General features: G+C 45.4%; 1 protein-coding gene and 1 pseudogene across 1 annotated transcript in view; both read right to left on the minus strand.

The window, feature by feature from the left end:
* CHRDL1 (chordin like 1) overlaps positions 1-17,809 on the minus strand; it is a 665,455-nt gene that overhangs the window by 306,096 nt on the left and 341,550 nt on the right. The window lies entirely within an intron of this gene.
* Positions 14,049-16,124, minus strand: LOC147662630 (uncharacterized; annotated as a pseudogene).

Here is a 17,809-nt window from a genome sequence, read left to right on the forward strand (position 1 = left end):
TGTACAATGTTTTTTTCCAACTATATTCATTTTTCTTTAACTATAGCGTTTGTATTCCATGTACTACTGACAATACCAATTACTGTGTTTTTTGCAATTTCTGTACTCATATTACATAATGATTTGCCTTTAAAACAGTACATTTCTAAATAAACATTTCAAATATTCACGGTTTCTCATTTAATCCATAATCTCAACTGAAATGATTTCATTTTGAAAAACTATTCATGGGTTCCACATAACCTTAACTGTAGACACTGAAGACCTTATTTATAAAGACCTTCCGCCGCCGGGGCCTCATTTTTTAAAATGGGAAAAAGTAACGCACCGGTGGCGCAAGGCCTTCATAAATAAAGTCCTGAATGTTTTCTTTTCTTGAGCTCACTTACTGATACTAGAACCTCCAAGCCAATTACGGCCCGTGAACTCTTTCTTAGTAGATCGCGCACTGTAAAGACAGTTATACCACTGTTAACATTTTCTTTTCACTGTTACTAAGCACCGACACAGTTCCGCTTTACTCAGAGTTAATCACTGCTCCCACGCTTCTACAGGCCAGACGCTATGTCGTATTTCTCTCCTTATCACCCTTTCATCTCCAGAATAACAAACAGTTCTCCGCCTGCCACCAGAGAACAGACTCAGATGCAGAGGCACCAAAGAGTGAACCCATCACCAACTGCCATCTCCGGCTGTTTCCATGGTTACACCTCATTCTGCACCTTGCTGAAGGCACAGGTCAAAAGTTCATGTCTTAACGTTCTACAACAAACTAAGAACACTATTTTCCCTCCAGAAACTCCTGCCAATACACAGCTCTGTTACATATCTTGTTTTTTCACACCCAATAGTACTTTTCGTTTCCCATAAACATTAACATGGAACGTACTGTTGAATCTCCACTTGTTACAATCAACCAATCATTTTTTTTTTATGTTCAAATCATATTTTATTTTATAAAACAATAACAGAAATGATAACAGAGATGATGGCGGCAAGAAGGCATCAGAAGAATTACAGTCGTGTTACAGAAATACCGCAGTCAGACATGGGTTATTACACAAAACAATACGTATACAGTGAAGGAAAATAAAGTACCAACCTTGCATTCTCACATTTGTATATAGTTCCGTAAAGCCCTCCGTCTAAAACAGGTCATATAGTACCATTTATATTTCATCATTCCTGCTTCGTGATTCTAAGATTGTCAAGCCCGTGAGCACAAGATATAGCCATTACAGTTCACACCGCATGCAACCCATAATTCCCTGAATACAGACCTCATCATTTGGAACTTCAGGGTGGGTCAAAGGTGAAGGAGGCTCGGTCCAATGAAGACCATAAGTTTTTGTTGGTGACCTGCCACGGTGATGAGTGTAACGCGGGGTTGTCAGTGCCCCTGATGCAGGACAGCCATTCCCTCCATGCATTGAAGGAGACCTCACCCGTTGATTTCCAATTGCACAGGATCACCTTACATGCTAGAGTTAGTAGAAGGTCCAGGAGCTGGCGGTCATGGTCACCCTTTAGTGCTGGATCTAATGCTCCTAGGAGAATGTAGATGAATTCCCTCGTGGGATGTATGTGGAGCGTGTGCCCAATGTAGTCAAAGATTTTTGCCCAGAAGGTGTGAAGCATGGGGCAATCAAACAGCATGTGCGGAAGGTCACCAATACCAGAAGAGCAGTTCCAGCAATTCGGTGTATCCCGCAGGCCAACCTTAAATAGCCTCTGTGGGGTCCAAAATGCCCTGTTAATAATCATATATTTGGTCTGTGATAGTATCGGTGATACCTTGTGTGTGAGTGCTGATGCATGTATCCTGACCCAGTCTATACTTATGCCAGTGTTGTTTGTTTCTGATTCCCATTTTATCTCATTGCGCCTCATCGACTTGTTTGCCGTTGGCGCCAGTAGTTTATATATTTTAGAGACAAAATGTCCAGAGGATTGAAAGTGGGGTAGCATAGCTTTTAGCCAAGGCTTCACTAGCTTGAATGTTTTAGTGGATAAGGCTGATTTTAGCTTTAAGAAGGCATAGAAGTCGATCGGTAGTAGGGAGTGTCTGGCCTGTAGAGTCGAGAATGGCAGTGGCATATTATTTTCATATAGATCAGAGACCACATTAATACCTTTATCGGACCAGTGGTCCCATATGATGGGTGATCCGCTAATTTTAATGGACGGGTTACGCCATAAGGACGCAGAGGAGGAATTGTGGATCCGTTGACCAGTGGCATGGATGCGATCTAACCGCAGAAGTGCTCTCTTGGTATTGAGCATGATGTATTTAGAGTTCGTGAGGTGTGAGAGGTCCATTGTTAGGACTGCGGAGAGCGGGGCTTTGCCTATAATGGATTTCTCAATACTGATCCATAAGGGCGTGTAGACAGGGTCTTCGGTAAACCAGGAGGCTCCCTGCTTACAGAGAAAGGCGGTCTGGTAGTTTCTGAAATTTGGCAATCCTAATCCCCCCTTAATCTTTGGAAGTTGCAATTTTTTCATGGCAATTCTCGGTTTCTTCCCTTTCCACAGGAAATCCGAGATCAGTTTCTCAACTCTATGTAGAAAGTCCTCCGTGAAGGTCATGGGGAGCATACATGACATATAATTTACCAAGGGACTGATCATCATTTTTAGTGTTTCAGCCCTTCCCCACCACGAGAGGAATTTAGGAGACCACCCGTCCAGCAGCTTTTTTGTTTTCTTGTAGAGTATCTCCTCATTAATTTTTAAGGTGGATATCAAGTCCTTTTCGAATTCCATTCCCAAATATTTAAAACTCTTCGACTGCCAGGTAAGCCCGGATTCGCCCAGGATGGTTTTATCACATAGGTTATTTAATGACTTCACCTCAGTTTTATCCTTGTTCAAGGAATATCCAGAAACAGCTGAGAAGTCTTCTATTGTGGACATTAGCGCCGGGATAGCCTTATCAGCTTGTTCACTCATGACCAACACGTCGTCTGCATAAGCCGTGAGTTTAATTGTACAGTCAGTGAACCGGATTCCAGCGATGTCAGGGTTTTCCCTTATGTAGTACAGAAAAGGCTCAATAGCCAGTCAACCAATCATTTTTATTTTTTAAACCACACCCAGCCTCTTCCTTTTTCTTTATTTAGAATTTCAACTTCTAACTACCATTCCACTTCCACAACCGATCGGAGGACGACTACAAATCCCTTGAAAATGAAGGTCTGGCTAATAGGACACAGTTATATTCACTGGAGAGAAAAATATGCAGTAAGCAGACGAATTTGCAACCTCGGCTTACCAAATGTACACATAACATGGATTGCCAAAAGAGGATTGAAATGTCACCAATTGATTCCATTGGTAAAAACTTTTATGCATCTCCCAGAACCAGACCTTATAATTGTGCACTGTGGTGGGAACGATCTAGGCACAATCACTGGGGTAGGTCTGGAAATGCTTCTAAAAGACACCTTTCGACAATTGATGACACTTTTTCCTCGATCTGCCTTGGTATATTCCAATATATGCCAAAGACAGAAATGGAATTGGTCCAATCAACATTGTGCACAATTTGAGAAAGCAAGGAGACATGTAAATAAATCTGTTTCTGCGTTCCTCAGAGATTATAGCATGGGTTCTATTTACCACAACAACTTGCGATACCACATGCAAGACGTCTATAGGAGAGACGGTGTTCATTTCACGAATGAGGGAAACAGAATCTTCCTCTGCAACATCAGGCTCTGCATCGGTACTTACTTATAAATGCAGAAAACACTCAATTAACACAAGGGCTCTTTTCAGAGCCACCTTATATCTAAGCACTTAAACTTCTGATTTATCTCCATTTTCACACTGTTGTGAATAGGTGTGCGCGACCGGGTGCGCGCACCCCGTTTTTTTTTTCCCGAAAAAAAATATATCTTTTCGCGTACAAGGGCCTTACTGCACACTCCGAGAAAACCTACGCAGCAAGACAATCTCTACCTTCTCCCCTTTCCATGTTTCAACGCTTTGAAATGAACAATATATTTACTCGCAGTGACAAAATGGCGGACAAAACTTCCTGATTTCCTTCGAATCGAACGCTAACAGACGTCACGCAGCAAAAAAAAATTCCGCTCACGCGCAGCCGCTTGGGTGCGCGCACGTGTGCGCGCCTATAGATATATAATTGACTTTAACTTTAATTTTCTCAACAACTACTGAACGGATTTACACCATTCCAAAAAAAGCGTAATCTGCGAACAAGACTCTACAGTTTTGGCAAATTTCTTATAAATCCATTCAGCCGTTCGACCTGTAGCCGAGTTTAAAGGTCCTATGGAAAATAACATGGAGAAAACACGTTTTGGGACCCCCCTTATATCTCAGCCCCCACTTGACCAATCCCCCCCAAACTTTCAGGGAAGGAGCGCAGCGGACCGAGCCATCTTCTTTGAGAAATTCGCAAAGACTCATCCACCAGGGCCAAAGTTATTCCAAATAGAATGTTGAGGATTTCCTATGGATACTAGGTCCTAACTATAACTACCTACTGGCGACCGCCAGTAGGTAATATATATATAAGAATCCAGATTCCACAGTTTCAGCAACTGAAAGCATCCAGGCACTCACGAACAGGTTTTGTCAAAAAGCTTATTTATTTAAGCATATTTCATCAACGCGTTTCGGGAGTCACGCTCCCTTGCTCACGATGTATATATATATACACAATGTTGCCTGCTGTAGGAAAGGACCACCATCAGGTAAGGTTTCACCAAATGTTTATTGAAGGAAGCGGTGCGGAAAGACAGTCTGTCCCGCTTGTCATCGACCAGCCATCCCGACGCGTTTCATGTTTGATCACTTCTTCAGGGGTTTGCTGCTTGAACATGGAGTGAGCGGCAATGTTCGCGGCACCAATTAATGTTCTAGTAACTCCGCCTATGAGGTTGTGGCCACCCCAGTGGCCTCTGCTACTTGTGGTGCTTGGTATTTCTCAAGTGAGCCGCCCTTCAATCCTTTAATGCTTTTTGAGCCCACACCCCCCAAAAGGCCTAGGGGGTCAGGGTGTTTCTACCCTGCCCCCTTTTCTTTTTTTAAATGTTTTTTCATGTGACTCGGTCAACAAATCACAAGATGGCTGCCAACACTTCCTGGTTTGAAGTGTTGGCAGCCAAGCAGATCTCATCACGAGATCGGGAGCAGTCACGGATCCTCCATGTCCCCACATATACAACTGGAAATTTCTTTATATATCTCCGACATCATGGAATGGATTTACACCATTTAACAAAAATTGCCCTTTTTGTACCAACAGCTACCTTTCTTCCAAATGTGATGTAATTATGCTTAGCAGTTCGGGCTATAGCTGTGTCTACCGTTTCCTATGGGAATTAACATAGAAAAAACACCCCTTTTTCTTGGCCCCCCACTTGATGGATCACCCCGAAATGTTCAACGCTGAAGTTAGCTTTGAAGATTTGGCAAATTAAAAAACGCCCTTCCTATGGAAAATACATCCTAACTATAACTACCTACTGACAACCGCCAGTAGATAATACATATATATCCTTATTACTCCAATGTCTTTACCCGGGTAGTTATCTTTGTGCCTCAAGTCTTATAGCATTTTTTATAGTTCATTCAGCAGGTTTTAAGGTGATGGAGGTAAAGCAAATGGTTGGAGTTCAATGGCACCTTGTTATCGATATGTACTGACTACACCAAAGAACTTAATAACTAAACAAAAATCTTGACCATCTCTACCTTAGGAGCACTAAATCACTGCTCTAAGGTCTAAGGCAGATATGCCTTGTCAGTGGCACTCAACTATTGTTGGCAAAAAAATTAAGCCAGCAATTTAATGAGCACTAGTATATAATGATTTTGCAGGGGAAGGTGGCAAATGATGGCAGGAGCTGACATTTTCTTATTTAATTTTTTGGTACATGAAGTTTAATTAAAATGATATAAAAAAATATTAATACCTCTTCAGGCACATCTGACAACCTTGATAAATGGATCCTTACTGCATAGAACAATAAATGACACTGCAACCATCACACCGTTGCTAAAGAAACCTTTCCCCCATTGGCAAGCTTGGCTAACTACGACCACATTTCTAACTTACTTCGCTCCAACAAGAATTACTATTGCGTGCCATTATTTAACTGTATACTGGAACTTGGATATGAATAAAAATTGCAAATGGCATGAGAATTTCAAGGGAAATTCACACGGCAATAGGGCTGAAGCAAGGCTGTGTATTAGCCCCCATTTATTTAATCTTTTTATGGCGAATCTCTCTATAAAATTAAACGAGATAAATGCTCATCCATCTCGTATGGGTCCATTGCCGATAACACATCTTTGTTATGCTGATGATATAGTTCTACTCAGTCATACACAAGATGGCTTACAAAGATTAATAAACGAGCTAGCGACATTTGCAAAGGGGCAGCACTTTGAAAATCAACATAAAGAAAATGAAGACGATGACTATTACAAAGCGGGCATGACGCAAATTCCCTGTCAGGCTGGGAGAAATAACATTAGTGGTAGTTAATAACTACAAATATCTAGGGCTGTACATTGATGATCGCTTACATTTCCAAAAACATAAACAATAGTTGGAAACAAAAGGTAATGGTCTAATATAAGCAAGTTGTGCCCTCTCAAAAAAGCGAAGGGGGCCCATGTTTAAAGCCTTTATTGGACGTAATGGCTGCTAAATCGATGCCGACAGTGGAGTACGCAAGCGTCGTTCTACACGGAACAGATGCCGAACTGTTGGATAAGATTCAAGTGAGAGCACACAAAAGGGTTTTTAAGTTAACGCAGAATGCGTCACCAGCCAAGGTGAGGTTGGAATTTGGCCTTATCCATCAAGGGATTGGGAGAAACTATGCATATGTCAAGAGCTGGTATAAACTCTGGTCGAGTCGAGCCAACGTTTTACACACTGCCTTGTGGCGAGCCCAGGAAGAATATTAACACTCCATTTATGGCGAGTTTTTGGATTTGGCCATGGAAGAAACAAAGTTCAAAGTACTTTGGGCACAGTCCGCCTCTTTTCCTGTTTTTCGTAAAGTGGTAAACAAAATGGCGAAACTACATGCATTGAGAGAGGATAAAAAAAAATTTGCAAAGAAGTCTCACACCTGGATGGTAATACAGTCCTATACAAAATTACGGCCGGCAGAATAATTGAGTACAACATATTCATACTACCTAAAACGGAATTTCATGGCCACCACGTTTGGGCTACTACCAAGTTTAGCGGATCAGCCCACATGGAGATACAATGGGCCTACATCATGCACACTATGTGGCACTGAGAAGCAGGGTCTCATTCATCTTATTTGTATATGTCCTGGTTTAAGGTTGACTTGGGTGTTGTGTTTATAAAAGGCATTTAATGAGAGAATTATTAGGTCTTGTAGAACTGCAATAATCAAGGGTTTGGACGCAAATGATCCCCATTTAAATTGTAAGATGATGACATTTCTGATACAATACGAACAGATAATAATGAAAATGGATAACAAAACCACCATGCTATTGATGGGGTAGGGTTTGGCAAGTATTAAAACAAAAAAAACTGTTAAATCAATTAGCAAAGAACAAATTTGAGGTGGTAGTAGGGACTGTATTATTGACTATAATATTGAGACTAAAATAAGTAGCAATGGAAGCTCTGCTTCTTGGCAATTATAAATTGGTCTACGTATTCAGGTTTTAAAAGGATTTTATATTTAGTTTTTAGTTAGAAAGTCAGTAACACTGTATACTTTTGTATGAAATCACTTTTATATAATCTTCTTGAAATCTTTTGCGAAAAAAAAAATAATTTTAAGAAACAGAGAATATAAGGACTTTTGATATTGTAGGTTTCTTTTAACTGAAACAATAAAGATTTTTCATAGATACATTTGTTCCCTAGCTGGCATTGCACTCTGCCTCACAAAGACATCTTCAAAAATATGTAAATAGTTTACCTGCTCACACTGCCGGGCATCAACTGCTCCAGTTCTTCACAGCAGTTTTCTCTCTATTTAGGTGTCTTTCTTAAACTCAATTTTTACATAACAAATGGACTTTGCCTGGCGCTATGTCCCTGGTCATTTTAGACAATTCATTACTAGTTTTATTATTTTATGTATTTTTTTACAGTGATTTTCATACACTTACCCAAAGCTTTATTATGTAAGTACTATTAATGTTATTCCCCTAGCACCTACTCCACTCACTGTTGGAACATTCTATTTTTCTACACAAAAATGTTTCCTCTTATTGTGTTTTTACAGTGATGTCAGCACCTTGTGTTTTTTAATGATTTTCTGGAGTGATCGGGTGCCCAGAATGTCTACCCCATCCTGATGATGACCCAATAAATTACACCGAAGTTCGAAACATCGGCATTCCAACAATCAGAGTGGATCCTTTCACATTGCCCAAAAATTGATCTTTGTATCTATGTTGTAGAACTCAGACTCAGATCTCATATTGCACTTGATCAGACGGAGAGGCTCTTCTCCGAGAAAACAACTCCCCTTCCAGTTACATTCATCTTCTCCTTTGCTGAACACCCTGGAGGTGATATAGTTGTCGGCACTAACATTTCACACAGACAAACAGAAAATAAAAGTTGACCTCTTGAACGCCCTCGCCATGCATGTCCAGGGCATTTACCAAAAGCTGTATGCATTGAACAATATGATTAAAAGATTAGAACAAGATCCAGCAATGACCTACCATTTCTGCCAATGTCCCCATAATTTTATCAGAAATACTGGATGAAGTCATGGTTTCAAAATCCTTTCCTTTCCCTCATAACCCTCAGATCCCGGGGGCACATCATTATCCTAAGAGCCCATGAATAGGCTCTCCAAACTCTCCACACAAAGAGGATGAGCCCACAGAGAGTAATAAGTAAGAAAACGAGCCAAAACTGACTATGGGGGCCCAAATTAACTACGTCCACGATGTCCTAGCTGGGAAGCAGTTAATTCCCCCAAAGAGTGCAAGGCCCACGAAGATACCTTTCATAGAGGGAATGGAAGCAACTTAGAAGAGCAAGAAAAAGCAGAGGAGAAACCATGGTGAAGCACTCCAACTTCTTACAAAATCAAGCACACCACAATAATATCAAAGAGAACAAGGACTCCACTCAAGAACATAATACAAACTCAAGTACTTTAGTATATCTGATGTTACACCTCCAGAGGGCCACATTAAAGCCATTGAGCTGGTAGGGGCCCTTTCGAACAATCAAACGTTCGCATCACAAGATTTAGTAACGCCCGAGCCACAAGAGCCCCCACAGGTGACCTTTGCAGACAAAGCGATTTCACCAGCACATCTTTGGGGCTGAGAACCTGCAACTTCCTAATCACTAGTAGCCAGAGCTTCAACCCTGAGTGTCATCAATTCTGAAGTCCTGCAACTCCCTCACCTGAATGATCACCAACACAGCAATCCACTTATCCTGCTGGAAAACAACGATCACAGATTGGTGTCCCTTGTGATTAACCAGGATAACTGAGGATAATTTGATCATAATTAATTGTTTCATACATATACACACTTCTAATGCGTTGTCACATTTCACTGTGGGACCTAGCACTCTTGTTGATTTGACCTGATTTAAATATTTGTAATCAAAATTTCAGTTTTTGTCTAAGCATTGGAATGTACAATGTTAAGGATCAGATTTGGAGTTTGGTGGATGGTGGATGGATTACTTCATCACAAATGCACACTTAGGGCGAGAAAGCAAATTACATACAATTGATGGACAGAATGCGGAACGAATCAAAACATTCACCCCCAGTCAAGGGATCTGGGTTAAATCCATCATTCTTTTGCTCACCATGCCACTCCAGTTTGGACCTGGCCATATGCAAATCAGTCTTGACCCTGTGCCTCATGGGAACAGTCCAGCCCGAACTGCCAAGCCAGGTCCTCCCTGGACTGGAAACAAGCATCCTAGGACCAGTTTCAGGGTTTCACCCCTCTGCAGCCAGGATAGCTTGATTCCAGTAGCACAGTGAGTCCAGGTCCCACGTTTGGGCATAAGTGGCGCACTTAGGGCGAGAAAGCAAAACAACAATCACTGATTGGTGTCCCTTGTGATTCACCAGGATAACTGAGGATAATTTGACCACAATTAATTGGATGGATTACTTCATCAGAAACGCGATGAATATCCTGTCCTCCAGATTACAAGTGCCATTCGATATAATGCACTTGTAGTCAGATGGATGGGGTATATATCATGTTTGTGACTGAGTAACCCATCCATAAAACTCGAAATCAGACTTAATTGTTTTGCAAAGAGATAGTGTTGAAAATATAATTAAATTAGCCCCCATTGTACCATTGTGTGTTAATAAATAATTGGCACAGGTTCCTACTTAGCACGGGGGATGCCTTGTTTCTACTTACTACATTTAAAGTTTCCACTGGTGGAAGACCACCCAACAGATTTAGAGATTCCCACCTTCCAGCCTGGTGTCTCTGTGCCGTTAGTGAAGTTGTTGCTGCTGCTAAGCTAAAGGCATTGATCCTTGTTGAGTGGGGACTATGTTTGAGGCACTAGCTTAGCTAATAATTTTGTTCTGCAACATCAAATCCCAAAGAGGGTGTTGTTCTTAAAGAATAAAATACCAATGGCCATAAGTCACAAGGAACTTTCTCCCTTCATTTGGGAACTATTGTGTGATTTCCCAACCTGGGACCACCACGTAGCCCTACTAGAGAAAAGGATTAATTGTCATCTCACCCTAAATAGGGAAGAGTAACATTTACTTTGATCAGATGGCCTCGTGGAGGACAAACCTGTGGGTCACAAGTTCCCTTGGTGAAGCTAGGTGAGAAGCCTCAGTCAAAAATCCTACTGCTCCACCGCCTCTCGATAGGACAGAGGAACAACAAGTTTGGCGGATTTGTGCGCCATTTTGCCAAACTTTAAATGACTCTATTAGACTTCCTTATGGTAGAGGGTCAGCAGAAGTGACCACATGGTTGCTCTCAACTGCTGCTTTGCACATTTTTGATATTCTTCTGTAGACCCTCTAAGTTAGCCACTTAGAACCCAATTCACCAATATTCTCCCATGCATTTATGTGACTTACTCTTGTATTACTCCTGGCTTAGTAATCGTTTTGGCCACAGAGAGCAAATGGAGATGCAGTGTTCATGAGCAAGGTGTCCTGTGCCACAATTCTGCATTGTTTGTTGCCAGGCAGCCATGTTTTCCAATTAACCATTGTTAGACCCGGGACCCCGGGCTGGCCAAGGCTCACGCAAAAGTCAGTCAGAGATCACCATGTCTAAGGTCAGGGCAAGGGAGTTACACACCAAGATAACCCCTGCTCACCCTCTAGGTAACGTGACGTGAGCAGCAAGGCTAATCTCAGAGGCGATGTGTAAAGCGTATGCGCGCGCACCCAGCAACAACACCCAAGGCCCACCACAAAGGAAACTCCACACAAGGTTATATAAAAAATAGCCTTTGTATTATAGCAAAAACACATTAGATAAAACACACACTTTACAATGTGCCAACAGGCACGGTCAGAATTTACAAGGGATTATGTACAGGACAGGGCCACATGGACCACTGTCAGGGGTAGGCACTTGTTAGAAATAATACTTGTAGGTATAACACTTAGCACATAAACATATAATGAATGTAGCACTAAAATAGTAAATGTAGCACATAACCAGTAATCACTGGTAAGGGTAAATACCTCCTACGCAACCCTAAACACTGTAGGAAAATCACGCAGGGAACTAGGACCTTATCATCAGGACCTATAGAAGGAAAACCATCAACTAAGCAGGCCACTTTTAGCAAAGGGAAGGAAACCTAAACAATCACCTAAGCAGGTCATTTTTAGCAAAGGGGATAAAACATAAACAATCACCCAAGCAGGTCACTTTTAGCAAAGGTAATAAAAGCATAAACAATTGCACATGAGGCATTAAAACACATTCAGAGGTGCAGGTAGAACATTTGCGCAGGAATCACATAAACAAGTAAATTACAATGCGCAGAGTGCATGTAGCACAACACTAGAATTGTCCCCCAGGCCAACTGGCCTCGCAAGGGCTGAAATGCCCTGAGTCCAAATTGTCAGGGAGGCTGCGCAGGCAGCCAAGAACACAAGCCTAAACGTAGCAACTGTCCACTAAGTGCTGGACAGTTGTAAATACAGATGATGCCAACATTGGAGCCTTGTGGGCTCAAGAACACTGGGGTGGGACACCACGTGGGAGCCTCGCAGGGCTCTAACTTGAAAGAATGGCACGCAGGAGCCTCTCGGGCTCTAAAGAACAATTATGCGGGCGTGGAGCCTCATGGGCTTGAGAACAGATGTGCCCCCACGAGCTTTTCTGGCTCGTAAATCAAATATGGGCTGAGAGCCTCTCTCGTGGCTCTAAATACACAAAAGGTGGGCCTGGAGCCTCGTGGGCTCGAAAACGGGAATGCCCTGAGCCTCTCGGGGCTCGGAAAGAACTCAAACTGCCCCCGGGATCGGTGGAGACTCTCAGGCTCTCTGCACCGGTGGAGCGGCCCGCTGTCAACCGGGGCCGCTCTTAGCACGAAAAGAAACTGGTGGAGCCTCTGCTCGGGAGACTCTGGATCCACAAGGCACCTCAGGGAGACCCCTCCCAACAACAACACCGGACTACACTCACCGGTCGGCGGGACTCGGTCGGTCTCCTGGGCGGCCTCAGAAGAGACGCGCGTCTCCTCTCACCTCCGGCTGCGGGGGCGGGACTCTTTCCCCGGGGCTCTCCCTTCGCTCGGGAGCCTCGGGACGGACAATGCAGGCTGCTTCCTGCTTCCAGTTTCCTCCTCTGATGACGCGGCGGGAGGCTCGGCCGGCTGGGCCAATCCCAGCGCGGCTCTCCCAGCAGCTTCTCTCGGCGGTTCTTTGTCCTGGGCTGACGCGGTGAAACCACGGGGCAATGCCGGGTGGGCTCCGGCTTTTGATTTAAAATATAAAGCGAGGTGGGCACTCGCTCATGGCAAATGAAGGCGGCAATTGAGCGGGGAGACACCTGCGCCGCTCGATCACCACATGGGGCGAACAGAGTCGGGGTGGGCACCGGCCAAGACCAAATAAAGCGCTTCAGGCGCTAGGGATAAGAAATAAAGCACTCTTAAGCGCAAGAGGCAATCTACAGCGCTCCCAAGCGCTTAAGGGGTAAAGGAAAAGCGCTCTCAGCGTTGAAGGCAACAGCAAAGCTCCAGCAAGGTCTGGAGACAGACAGGGGGCAAGGCTGGGCCCAGAGCCAGCTCACTGGGTCTCCAGGCAGAGAGACAATCCAAGTGGCGGTCCTCCTGGCCCCAGCAACAGCAGCAGCCCCCTCAGCTAGGATCCAAAAGCAGAACAACTTGTTAGGGGACACAGCCCCTTCTTATACTGTAAATTCCTTTGTCTGTAGGTGCAGGGTATGGGGGAACCAGTCGCAGCGGGTTTTGAAGAACCGTTGATGGCTCAACCACCCATTTCATTCACTGGCAGGGCTAGGGTCATCAGTCGCACCACAGGGGGTGGAACCAGCATTGTGTGGGGAAAGTCCAGCCCCATCAGGGACCAGGTGCACTCCTCCCCAGCCATCAACATGCTAATCTCACACTCACCACCGGGCAGACCCATCCAGCCTTCCTGGAACCAGGCTCACCAGCCAGCTCCAGCCAATCACACGTCAGGCATATTTTACATTAATATACCAAGTCCTAAAAGTGGCATTTCTACACAAGACACACTCATGCCACATACATCATTGCAAAGCATTCATTCTCACGAGCTCGCACATACCAAATTCGAGTCTGCACTCCCCACGCATCAGGAACTACCAGGGACACAGACATTCCCCATGCATCCCTATGGGAGAGCAGGCCAGCCTAACTACATGCACCCACTTTACTCTGGGACACAGGGAAAAAGTACGCAGAGACCAAAAATCATCCACACAGATCATAGATTAAAAGCAAAAAGATTAGGGGTGAACCTGCCAGAAGGGCCAAGTCCAACACAACCCCCTTCCAGCCAAAACGCAGGGCAGACCAATCACCACTGTGATGGGCTTCCCTGCTTGGGGCAATAAAACACGGACGCGGGCCCGCAACCGCAGGGACACCCTCCTGTTTTACGCCACGGTGAACCCCTGGGGTTTTTTCTAAAACTATGGTAGGGACTAACTGGGCTACCCCACTGGTACTCTCCAGCTGCCCTCAGCCAGGACCAGGCCCTAGGCCACCCAGGTGCCACTGGTTTCTGTCTACTCACAAAGTGGGGGGTAGTAACCCCTGGCACATAATAGCCATTCTTCACTCTTCCTGCCTGCAAGACAGGGCTAGACTGCCACTGGTTCTCCAGCCTAGGGTCTACAACCTTAGGTGGACCAGGAGTCTCAGGGAAGGCTCTCCTCCCCTTACCTCTTCTCCTAGGGTTCCTCCTCCTCCTGCGAGGGGTACCCTCTAAACATCATTCTCCCAACCTAGGGTTTAACCCCTTAGGTGGTACCGGGGTCAGAGGTGGGCTCTCTCACCCTCTGTACCCCCTTCCAGAGTCCTGCTCCCTCCCAACCGGGGCGGTACCACTGGAGAAAGAACTGGTCAGGACACTGATTACAGTATTCCCACCCTTCAGGTCAGGTGAATCCTGAACCTGGACCTCCAACCTCCGGTCTAGAACCTTTGGTGGAATCACTGCCTTGCACTCCAGGACTTCTGGGGACTCACATACTATCCCCCAATCACTCTTTTTGCTGGACTTCTGTACCCTCCCTGCTGGAGCAGTACTGCCAGACTCTATAACCATAGATGCTCCGCTTACAGATGCTCCAGGTCCTCTACACACTAGGAGATCTCCCTCAAGTGAACTAACAGGTAAGCTTAGGTCCCCATCCTGGTGTTCCCTAAAGAAACCATCCAGGCTCTGAGGCAGGGCTTTGGGCATCTGGGGACTCTCGGTCTCACACTCACTCCCGCTCTACTGAGACAGCCAGTTAGCCCCTACACCCTCCTCACCATACTGGGGCCTAGCTGGGCTACTCTCACCCTCCTCCACCACGCTGGGTTGGAGGACACCTGACCCACTATTGTTGGAATCACTCACTAGTGACTTTAAAGAACCTCTCGCACTGTCCCAGTGCTCTGCTTCTCTTGCAAGCTCACAAGGCTTAGTCAATCCACACCCTAACAGGTGTCGGCGCAACTCTGGCGCAAAACAATTGAGCAGCTGCTCCCTGACAACTAGGTTGAACAGCCTATAATACTCAGGTTCCCCGTGAACCCTTAACCAATCAATCAGTGCATCCTCACACTCATCGGAATACTCCTCCCAATCCTGGTGAGGTTGTTTCCTAAGGTTCCTGAATTTCAACCGACACTCCTCTTCTAGGGAAACAGGTACCATACTCGGGGAACTGGGAGTGGGACTGTCTACACTGACACTTAAATCGCTGCCACCACTGGACTCCACCCTCCCTGGGGAATCCAGACAATTACAACTGCACTTAGGGGATAACCTACTCTCTAGGGCTACCTTCTCCCTGAACAAGGCCCTTTCAGCCTCTAGCTTGGCATGCTCCAACCTGAGCTGTTCCATCGCTAGCTGATGCTCCCCTTCTTCCTTCCTATCCAGCCACTCTTCTGGGGACAGGGAAAGGGATGGGGCGCTGGTACTGACACTGGACCCAGCAAGGGACTCCCTATCTATGGGGTCCTCACTATCTGCTGGTTCCCATTCACTGTCATCTTCATCAAATTCACATTCTTCAGGGCTCTCCACAGACTCACCACCCTCATGGCGTGCGGCCCGAGCCCTATCTTTCTCACTGTGCTCAAGATCCCACTGATCCTTTTGCCATAGGATCAGGCTGTCCCTAAGCTGGGACTGAGTATCCAACTCACTCACCTCTATGCCTCCCTTTTCACAGAATCTGACCAGCTCCAACCTACTATATCTAAAAAGACCACGGAGATCAAAAGCAGGCTCCATTTTGGCGGACGTTCTCAAGAAAAGTTTGACACAGGGAACCTGGGGGTCTGAGCTTAACAGGAGTAAAGAATTGAAAATATTCAGCAAGATTCCTATCTCAGAGAACTTGCACTCCTCTGTCCAGTGTAACACACCACTCATTCACACACACACCCCCACGGTAAAGCAGTTTCTACCACCCCTGATTTCTCATCCTGACCATAAGCGACACAGGTACCAATCTGGTGAGGTTCCGTGACAATTGTAAGTGGTGTTTTCGACTCGCACGAATATGGTCGAGTCTGGTATCTATGAACCGCAAATGACGAGTTTAGTAAGTGTGCGCAGTTTCGCTGTGCTAACTTAAACCGTTCGTTTGTTATGTGGGTTTTTCATCTGTACCCACGGGTTCCATCTTAGATACGGCATCCATTTTGTCTCTTGCCCTCAAGTAGTCAGCGAACGGACGCTGTCCGCTTCGCGACCCTGGGACTCCCAAGATATTTGCGGAAGACACATGTTCTTTGTAAGTGTGTTTATGACGAGGGGGATGCTACTGTAAGGCAGATGGCGCCGCTTGAGGCTCATCTTGCCGCACGGACTTATTGTCTCAGCCGTGCATCTCATTAGGCACGTCCCTTTGATGCCTGTATCTCGTGTTTCCCGATACCTCCCCATTTACACCCTTTCCGATCTCCCCACTGTCTCCGTCTTCCTCTGCACCTGTCCTTGTTCCTATTTCGATCTATTTTACTGCTGATTGGAATTTGCTAATGGTGGGAAGATGGGTTTTTACAGTTGGGAACCACCAAATGTTTCCGCACTTATGTTCAGGACCTCATGTGTTTTCAAAGTGACCAAAGCGACCCCTCTGGGGGATAATGGTGAGAACCGGGTTGTAAACTTTTGTGTGCCATGTTGTCCTATGGGTAAAAACTGTATAAAAGGAGCGATCCACAGAACCAATTTGAAGCAGTCTCCCCAAGTTGCACGTGGTGTACTTGTCGTGACTTCTGTGTTCCCTGCAGCAAATAAACCTTGAATCTTTGACGCCGAAGGAAGTGTCCCGTGTCTCTGTGATTCGTACGCCGGAGCAGGTTACCCACGAAGGTTTCAGGTGTTGTGCCCTGGCACCGCTGGGTCTTAAAGAACCCAGTCCTTCAGTTGGCGCCCAATGTGGGGCTGCATCAGTGGTACCGGTCCAAGCCCGACGATCGTGAGGAACTTCGTGTGAAATCTCCGAGGGAAGGTGCACTCCACTTCATCGATCCTGTTGTCGAAACAAGTGGCCCGAAGACTTTTCCCGCGAAGATTCCCGCCTCCGGACGGCTGCGACGGACTGCTGCCCTGACTGTAGACCTGTTTTGGCGCCTGGCGTAGACCTTGGTAGAGCGAGACGATTGACGGGCCTTCCTGGTGACGCCATCGATCTTTGAGTTAAGTATTTGTGGGTCGCTCCCAGAGTTCTTGGTTGTTGACACTTTAGCGAGTGTTTTTGTTGTTCACGCTGTGTGAGTGTTTTTGTCGGTGACACTTTGCTAGCGTACTTTGTTGTGTTGTTTGACGACTGCAGCCGCCAAAAACCGAGGGTTTTGTTCTTTGCTGGGACTTGGTAAATCCCGTAACCCTTGAAGTTTGTGAAACTCGGCTAGAGTGCAAGATGCCTGGTCGCAGTACTTTGTTTAGTTGTTTCAGACCTTGTGGTACGGATTCCCGACTGGAGGACTCGTGTCCGATACCTCCGGTTGGAACTCCCACTTATGAGCTCTATAGTAAGCATGGGCTAGGCCCAATTACCTTTAACGATTACTGGATTAAATACACAAAGAAGGACGGCGACCTTCGCT

Source organism: Lissotriton vulgaris, unplaced genomic scaffold (genome assembly GCF_964263255.1).
Source record: "Lissotriton vulgaris unplaced genomic scaffold, aLisVul1.2 SCAFFOLD_666, whole genome shotgun sequence".
Classification (NCBI taxonomy): Eukaryota; Metazoa; Chordata; class Amphibia; order Caudata; family Salamandridae; genus Lissotriton; species Lissotriton vulgaris.